The sequence below is a fragment of the Phascolarctos cinereus genome, unplaced genomic scaffold (assembly GCF_003287225.1).
Source record: "Phascolarctos cinereus isolate Bilbo 61053 unplaced genomic scaffold, phaCin_HiC Scaffold_5;HRSCAF=322, whole genome shotgun sequence".
Taxonomy (NCBI): domain Eukaryota; kingdom Metazoa; phylum Chordata; class Mammalia; order Diprotodontia; family Phascolarctidae; genus Phascolarctos; species Phascolarctos cinereus.
The window spans coordinates 179121603-179130888 of record NW_027555958.1 but is presented as its reverse complement, the minus strand read 5'-3'; positions in this window follow the sequence as shown (position 1 = coordinate 179130888).

Sequence of the window (9286 nt, the reverse complement as noted above, 5' to 3'; positions counted from 1 at the left end):
ACATTCTATTGCACTCTCTATACCACAGTTTTTAATCTGTCAGTTGATGCGCACCCACACTATTCTCAAATAGTAATTTTATCTCTTCATAAAATCCATTAACAAAATCTTAAGCTTCAAAAAAAAAGAGTCTTCACCAAAAAATGGAGGGTGCCTATTTTTTAGGGAAGAGTCAATTACCTACAGAACTAGTCCTTGCATAGACTAAACCATATGTCCTTATTCTGTTGAATGGTGTCATAAAAAAAGACATCTCTCTATTCAAGATTCCAGAGCTAATTATTGCCTTTCCTCCTGTGGTCTCACAATTTTACTTTTGTCCAGTAATCTTTTGATAGCATAACCTATGTGTTGGCAAACATTTAATAGGCATCCAAGGAACTATAAGGAAAATGAGTAAGACTGTCAGTTTCTTCAGTGAGATTACTGAATTATAGAGAGGATAATAGATGCTTTGTTATACATTAATTAATAAAGGGCCATCTGCCATAGGTATTATATAGAGAATTCCTGAATTAGGTAAAACTATAGATAAGACAATCCCCAAGTACATGAGGAGGCCACTGTGATTATGAACAAGTAGATCAGCTTCAAAGGTTACATGAATGTTTTGAATTGTTAATAGAAGAGCCAGCTGTGTGTAGTAGAGATTTGCAGTCTCACATACCCTCCTTTGGTTCTGCAATATAAATGGAAATGCCCATTTTATTTAGTATTTGTTATGTTCATAATAAGAAAACTATTTTTTAAAAAAGTCTGTGACTCTATGGAAAAATAATAAGGACCAGAACTCTACACCATGAGAAGAAAGGAAGAGAGTACCACAGTGTTCTAGCCAAGAGCACAGGGATATAATTAGACCATCTTATCTTTTTCTATATTGGTCTCAATAGATACCTGTTTCTAAAGTAATAATTTCCCCTTTTATTATGTATTCTTTAAAAGAATTTGGAAAGTCACTTCTTTGAAACTCTAGATCTTGAGCCACTGAAAATTATGAGACAGAGACCAATTGAAACAAAAGGAAAGACAGAGAATTTTATAGTTGTAAATATTGTCTTTTACACAACCATTTGTGGTGGAATTTTCTTTAACCTTATTCTTAGTTTATTGCTACCAAGGACTTGGAGAAGTTAAACTAAAGAAATGATTAATGAACCTACATAATGGTTTCTACAATAGTCTGATTTTGTGTAAGAACCACCTGAAAGCCAGTGTGGGAGGGTGGGAGGAAGGAATGAGTAGGATGAAGTAATTACAAACAAGACGTCTGCATAATCACAAGGTGCCTTTGCATGCCTACTGCATAATAAAGATTATTAATCTCACAAACCACGTTGTTTGTTGTTTTTAGCATTATAGGATATTGTAAGAGTGTGTTTCCAGTTTTAAAAAACAGATGTGGAAAATGTACTTTTAAAAGATTTTCCCTCTTCACAATTAGATTGTTTAATAAATTAGATAGGTTAAGAATACAGGTGAGCTTATCTTTTTAGGCCCTTCAAAAATCTGTTCACAGCAACTTTTATCTTAGAGCTCCCATGTCTATGTGGATGGTAAACAATTCCTGGGAGGTTTTTTTGTTTTGTTTAGTTTTGTTTCTTTGAAATAAAAAAATAGGATTATAGCAATGAGAAAACAAGTCCTTAAAAAATACAATTGGCCAATTGGGTGAAAAGTACACTGAAGAAAACAAGTCCCTAAAACACACAATTGGCAATGAAAAAAGTACACTGAAGAAAACAATCAAAAATTGAATTGAGAGGAAGTACAAAAACTAACAGAAGAAAACAATCTGTTAAAAACTAGAATTGGACAAATGGAAACTAATGTCTATGAGAGAGCAAGAATCAGTCAAACAGAAACAAAAAAATGAAAAAATAGATGAAAATAAAATACCTCATCAGTAAAACAACCGACCTGGAAAATCGATCAGGAGAGACAATTTAAAAATTATTGGACTACCTGAAAATCATGATGAAAAAAAGAGCCTGGACAGTATCTTTCAGGAAATCATAAAGGAAAACTGCCCTGAAGTCCTAGAACCAGAAGGGAAAATAACCATAGAAAGAATACTCACACCTGAAAGAGATCCCAAATTGACAATGCCAAGGAATATATAGCAAAATTCCAAAATTACCAGATGAAAGAGAAGGTGCTGCAAGCAGCCAGAAAGAAACAATTTAAATATCATGGAACCACAGTCAGGATTACACAGGACCTTGCAGCTTCTACATTAAAAGACCAGGGTGGAACATGATATTCCATAAGGCAAAGGAGCTTGGAATGCAGCCAAGGATCAATTACCCAGCAAAAATAAGCATCATTTTTCAAGGGAGGAGATGGATATTCAATGAAATAGGAGACTTCCAAACTTTCCTGATAAAAGACCAGAGCTCAACAAAAAATTTGATCTTCAAGTACAGGACTCAAGAAGGACTAAAAAGGTAAATGGGACAGAAAGATACAATATGTTGTTAATAAGGGGGGCTGTTTAAACCCTACAAGGGAATATGACTTGCAACCTTGAGAACTGTATTGTTATTACACCATGTTAAAGGAGTATACATAAAGAGGGTGGATATTAGTTGACTTTGATGTAATGATAAAAAAAAATCTAATCAAGTGGGTTAAATGGATCCAAATAAGTGGATCAATCTGATCTTAGAAAATGTACTGAGAAAGGAGGAGGCAGACAAGGGTAAATTACATTACAGGAAAAGACACAAAATCCTATTACAGCAGAGGGAAAGAAGGGAGGGGGAGCATTGTTTGAACCTTACTCTCATCAGATTTGGCTCAAGAAGGGCATAACATAATCAGTTAGGTATAGAAATCTAACTTGCCCTATAGGCAGTAGGAGGGAAAAGGGGAAAGAAAAGGGAGGGGGAAGAAGGGGGAAGAAGCAGTAAGGTAAAGGGGAAGAAAAGGAAAGGGATAATAAAGGGAGGAGGGACTGAAGGAGGTGGTGGTCAAAAGCAAAACACTAGTGAAGGGGGAAAGGAAAAAGGAGAAAGAAAAGCATAAATGGGGGAAAGGATGGAGAAAAAGACACAGATAGTAATCATAACTGTGAATGTGAATGGGATGAACTCTCCCATAAAGGAAACGATTGCAGAATGGATTAAAAACCATAATCCTACAATATGTTGTTTACAGGAAACACATTTGAAAAAGAGTGACACATACAAGGTAAAAGGCTGGAGCAGAATATATTATGCTTCAGCTGAAGTAAAAAAGCAGGGGTAGCAATCCTGATCTCAGACAAAGCAAAAGCAAAAATAGATCTAATCAAAAGAGATAAGGAAGGAAACTACATCCTGCTAAAAGGCACCATAGACAATGAAGTAATATCATTACTAAACGTATATGCACCAAATGGCATAGCATCCAAATTCTTAGAGAAGAAGTTCAAGGAGTTACAGGAAGAAATAGACAGCAAAACTATACTAGTGGGGGACCTGAACCTCCCTCTGACTAGATAAATCTAACCACAAAATAAACAAGAAAGAAGTTAAGGAGGTGAATAGAACATTAGAAAAGTTAGGTATGATAGACCTCTGGAGAAAACTGAATGGGGATAGAAAGGAATATACTTTTTTCTGGTACATGGCACATACACAAAAATTGACCATGTACTAGGGCATAAAAACCTCACAATCCAATGCAGAAAGGCAGAAATATTAAATGCATCCTTTTCAGATCATGATGCAATAAAAATTATATGTAATAAAGGGCCATGGAAAGAAACTAATAATTGGAAACTAAATAATCTAATCCTAAAAAATGATTGGGTCAAACAACAAATCATAGAAACAATCAATAATTTCATTCAAGAGAATGACAATAATGACACAACATACCAAAACTTATGGGATGCAGCAAAGCAGTTCTTAGGGGAAGTTTTATATCTCTAAATGCTTACATAAATAAAATAGAAAAAGAGGAGATTAATGAATTGGGCATACAACTAAAAAAACTAGAAAAAGAACAAATTAAAAATCCTCAACTAAACACCAAATTAGAAATATTGAAAACCAAAGGAAAAATTAATAAAATTGAAATTAAGAAAACTATTGAACTAATAAATAAAACTAAGAGCTGGTTTTATGAAAAAACCAATAAAATAGATAAACCTTTGGTTAATTTAATTAAAAAAAAAGAAGAAAACCAAATTACTAGTATCAAGAATGAAAAGGGTGAAGCTACCACCAAGGAAGAGGAAATTAAAACAATAATTAGGAATTATTTTGCCCAACTATATGCCAACAAATTTGACAATCTTAGTGAAATGGATACATATTTACAAAAATATAAATTGCCCAGATTAACGAAGAGGAAGTAAAATACTTAAATAACCCCATCTCAGAAAAAGAAATTGAACAAGCCATTGATGAACTCCCTAGGAAAAAATCTCCAGGGCCAGATGGATTTACATGCGAATTCTATCAAACATTTAAAGAACAATTAATTCCAATACTATAGACTATTTGGGAAAATAGGTGAAGAAGGAGTCTTACCAAATTCTTTTTATGATACAAATATGGTGTTGATACCTAAACCAGGAAGAGTCAAAATAGAGAAAGAAAATTATAGACCAATTTCTCTAATGAATATAGATGCAAAAATTTTAAACAAAATACTAGCAAATATATTGCAGCAACTTATCACAAGAATAATACACTATGACCAGGTAGGATTTATACCAGGAATGCAGGGTTGGTTCAATATTAGGAAAACTATCAGCATCATTGAGCATATCAACACCAAAACCAACAGAAACCACATGATCATCTCAATAGATGCAGAAAAAGCTTTTGATAAAATACAACACCCATTCCTATTAAAAACACTAGAAAGCATAGGTATAAATGGAGTCTTCCTTAAAATAATAAATAGCATCTATCTAAAACCTTCAGCAAGCATTATATGTAATGGGGACAGGCTAGAAGCATTTCCAATAAGATCGGGGTGAAACAAGGATGTCCATTATCACCACTGTTATTCAATATTGTACTGGAAACCTTAGCTTTAGCAATAAGAGAAGAAAAAGAAATTGAAGGCATTAGAATAGGCAAAGAAGAAACAAAGCTATCACTCTTTGCAGATGACATGATGATATACTTAGAGAATCCTAGAGAATCAAGTAAAAAACTACTTGAAATAATAAACAACTTTAGCAAAGTTGCAGGCTATAAAATAAACCCACATAAATCATCAGCATTTCTATATATTACCAACAAAGCCCAACAGCAAGAGATAGAAAGAGAAATCCCATTTAAACTTACTGTAGACATTATAAAATATTTAGGAGTCTACCTCCAAACAAACCCAGGAACTCTATGAACACAATTACAAAACACTTTTCACACAAATAAAATCAGATCTAAATAATTGGAAAAATCAGTTGCTCATGGGTAGGCCAGCTAATATAATAAAAATGACAATCCTACCTAAGCTAATTTACTTATTCAGTGCCATACCAATCAAACTACCAAAAAATTATTTTATAGAGTTAGAAAAAATAATAAAAGATTCATTTGGAAAAACAAAAGGTCCAGAATATCAAAGGAACTAATGAAAAGAAATGCAGGGGAAGGTGGCCTAGCAATTCCAGATCTTAAATTGTATTATAAAGCAGCAATCATCAAAACTGCTTGGTACTGGCTAAGAAATAGAGGTGGATCAGTGGAATAGGTTAAATATGCAAGACACAGTAGTCAATGACTATAGTAATCTATTATTTGATAAACCCAAAGACCCCAGCTTCTGGGATAAAAACCCACTCTTGGAAAAAGAACTGCTGGGAAAACTGGAAAAGAGTATGGCAGAAACTAGGCATAGACCCAAATCTCACACCATATACCAAAATAAAGTCAAAATGGGTTCATGACTTAGATATAAAGGCTGATACCATAAATAAACTGGTAGAACAAGGAATAGTTTACCTATCAGATCTATGGCGAACAGAAGAATTCATGACCAAACAGGAGATAGAGAACATCACAAAAAGCAAAATGGATAATTTTGATTACATTAAATCAAAAAGTTTTTGCACAAACAAAGCCAATGCAACTAAGATTAGAAGGAAGATAGAAAATTGGGAAAGAATTTTTACAACCAGTCTCTCTGATAAGGGCCTCATTTCTAAAATATATAGAGAATTAAGACAAATTTATAAGATTACAAGCCATTCCCCAATTGATAAATGGTCAAAGGATATGAACAGACAGTTCTCAGATGGAGAAATTAAAGCCATGTATAATCATATGAAAAAATGCTCTAAATCATTACTGATTAGAGAAATGCAAATCAAAACAACTCTGATGTACCACATCATACCTATCAGATTGGCCAATATGACAAACCAGGAAAATGATCAATGCTGGAGAAGATGTGGGAAAATTGGAACAATAATGCATTGTTGCTGGAGTTGTGAAATGATCCAACCATTTTGGAGAACAATTTAGAACTATGCCCAAAGGGCTATAAAAATGTGCATACCCTTTGACCCAGCAATAGCACTTCTAGGGCTACATCCCAAAGAGATCATACAAATGGGAAAAGGACCCACATGTACAAAAATATTCATAGCAGCTCTTTTTATGGTGGCAAAGAATTCGAAATTGAGAGGATGCCCATCAATTGGGGAATGGCTGAGTAAGTTGTGGTATATGAGTGTAATGGAATACTATTGTGCTATAAGAAACGATGAACAGGCTGACTTCAGAAAAACCTGGAAAGAGTCTTATGGTCTGATGCTGAGTGAAGTGAGAAGAACCAAGAGAACGTTGTACACAATAACAGCCATGTTGTGTGATGACTAATAGTGATAAACTTAACCCTTCTCAGCATTACAAGGATCTAAGACATCTCCAGAAGTCTCATGATGGAAAATGCTATCCATATCCAAAGAAAGAACTATGGAAGTTGAATTGCTATCTTTTTTTTTCCTCTTCTGTTGAGTTTTGTTTCCTCTTTCTGATGGTTCCTCCTATTGGTTTTAATTTTTACTTACAACTTCACTAATGTGAAAATATGCTTAATAGGAATGTAAATGTATAGCTTATATCAAATTGTGCGCTGTCTTGGGGAGGGTGGTAGGGAGGAAGGGAGAGAAAAATTTTAAACTCAAAAGCATATGGAAGTGATTGTTGATAAATCAAAATAAATTAATAATGAAAAAAAGATACACTACCTGCAGTGGGGGGTGGGGGGTGGGGGTTGGGGGGTGGGAAGTGTGTTGTGTATCTAAGTCTGGATTTGAACTCAGGTCCTCCTGACTTCAAGGCCAGAGCTCTTTCCATTGCACCACCTAGCTGCCCCTTGAGGCCAGATTTGAACTCAGAAAGGTGAGTCCTCTTGACTTCAGGCCCTGCATTCCATCCACTGTGCCACCTAGCTGCCCAGTTGGCTGGCTTAGAGTAAAGCAATCAGTCGATAAGTACACTTACTGTACCAGGCATCATACTAGATGCTCAAATTACAAAGACAAAAATGAAATCATCTCTGCCTTTAAAAAACATACATTCTGTAGGGAGCTACAAATATGTGCCTAAATAAGTACCTATATATAAAAGACACAAGTTAATTTCAGGGAGAAAGCATTAGTGAGTGACTAGGGAATCAGGAAAGGCCACTTATAGAAACTGGTGCTTGGGGGCATCTAGGTGGTGCAATGGATAGAGCACTGGCCCTGACCTGAGTTCACATCTGGCCTCAGACCAAACACTTGACACTTACTAGTGGTGTGAGCCTGAGCAAGTCACTTAACCCCAATTACCTAAAAATAAATAAATAAATAAAGTCCATCAGTCCTTTAAATAAACAAATAAATAAAATTTAAATAAAATTTAAAAAAAGATTTTAATTTTTAAAAAAATTTTAAAAAAGAAAAAAAGAAACTTGAACTGGTCTTTGAAGGCAACCGAGGATTCTGAATAATTGAAGGTGGGAAGACAGGGAAATCTGGACATGGTGTACAGCTTGTGGAAAGGCACAAACATGGGAGATGCAAGAAGAGTTTAGACTGAAGTGTGCTGGAAAGGGGCAGAATGTGTAAAAATCTGGGCAGGTAAGTGGAAATCAGGCTTTAAATATCATAGGAAACAAGAAAGAGAGGGCTAGGAATAATATTTACTACAAGTATGGACAGGGAGGGGAATTTTGCAATAACCTGAAAAAAATATATGTTTGAATTTCTTCTTTTGCCAACAATTATGTATGTCTATAATGTCAGTTGTTGCCTATCTTAGAAAAGAAAGTGAAAGAAGGAATGCATCCCTAGTTTGCAATTTATAAAGGAGAATGAAGAGTTCCTTGAATAAAAATGTATTTCAAAGGGAAAAGAAAGAGACAGAGAGATTCAGAAGAAACAGAGAGAAATTCTAAATTGTTTAAGGAAATTGGAGGGTTGGAGATTATGACACAAGGGACCATATAGCTTTTGTAGCTATAAAAAAGAATACATATTAAAAACTGGAATAAACCTCAGTGGTCATCTACTCCAATCTCCCGTTTTACAGATGACATATAGCTGATAGAAGTATATATTTTTGTCTGGCTCATTCTCTTTCTGGGAGGTGGAACATGGCTAATGAGGAAAATTGTTTTGCATGGCTTCATATTTGTAATGGGTTTTGTATTCCTTGCCTTCTCAATGGGTAGGGGAGGGTAGAAGGAAGGAGATAAACTAGAACTGAAAAAAAAAGATTAAATTGAATTTAGATGACATATGATATTTTTTCCTATAGAGCAGGCCTGTACAACCTGTGGCCCGCCAAAGGATTTTGGGCAGTCCACAAAAAATGTAGAGAATGTTTTCCTGTAGAGAAGAATAAAGCTAATTCAATCCCAAGGAATAATGGTATAGGTTCACATGTACCACCAAAAAAAGTCATCCAAATCCTTGTAAAATGAAGAAGAAACAACAATGATGGTTGTAGACTCCAAGTCATGGGACATTGGGGTGGGAAGGGAGGATAACAGGCTGACATGGACAATGCAGAGATAAGCATTTTTCTGGCATATGTATCTATGATGTTATGGAGAGCATCCCAAGACTTGTCAAAACTCGACCACAAGTCACTATTTGTGATTAATGTGGGAGGAAAACATTGCCACTCAAGTAAACCTAAAAACAATGCTATGAATCATGAAGTCTCCAACAAGAAACTGAAGACCTTAAGAGTATATGTAGGTGGAATTTTCATCTGCAGTCATCGTTTCAGGAAGCAAAATGCCCCTCCCCTAGAGTCTTTACCAAAGAAACTGGATGGACCAATTT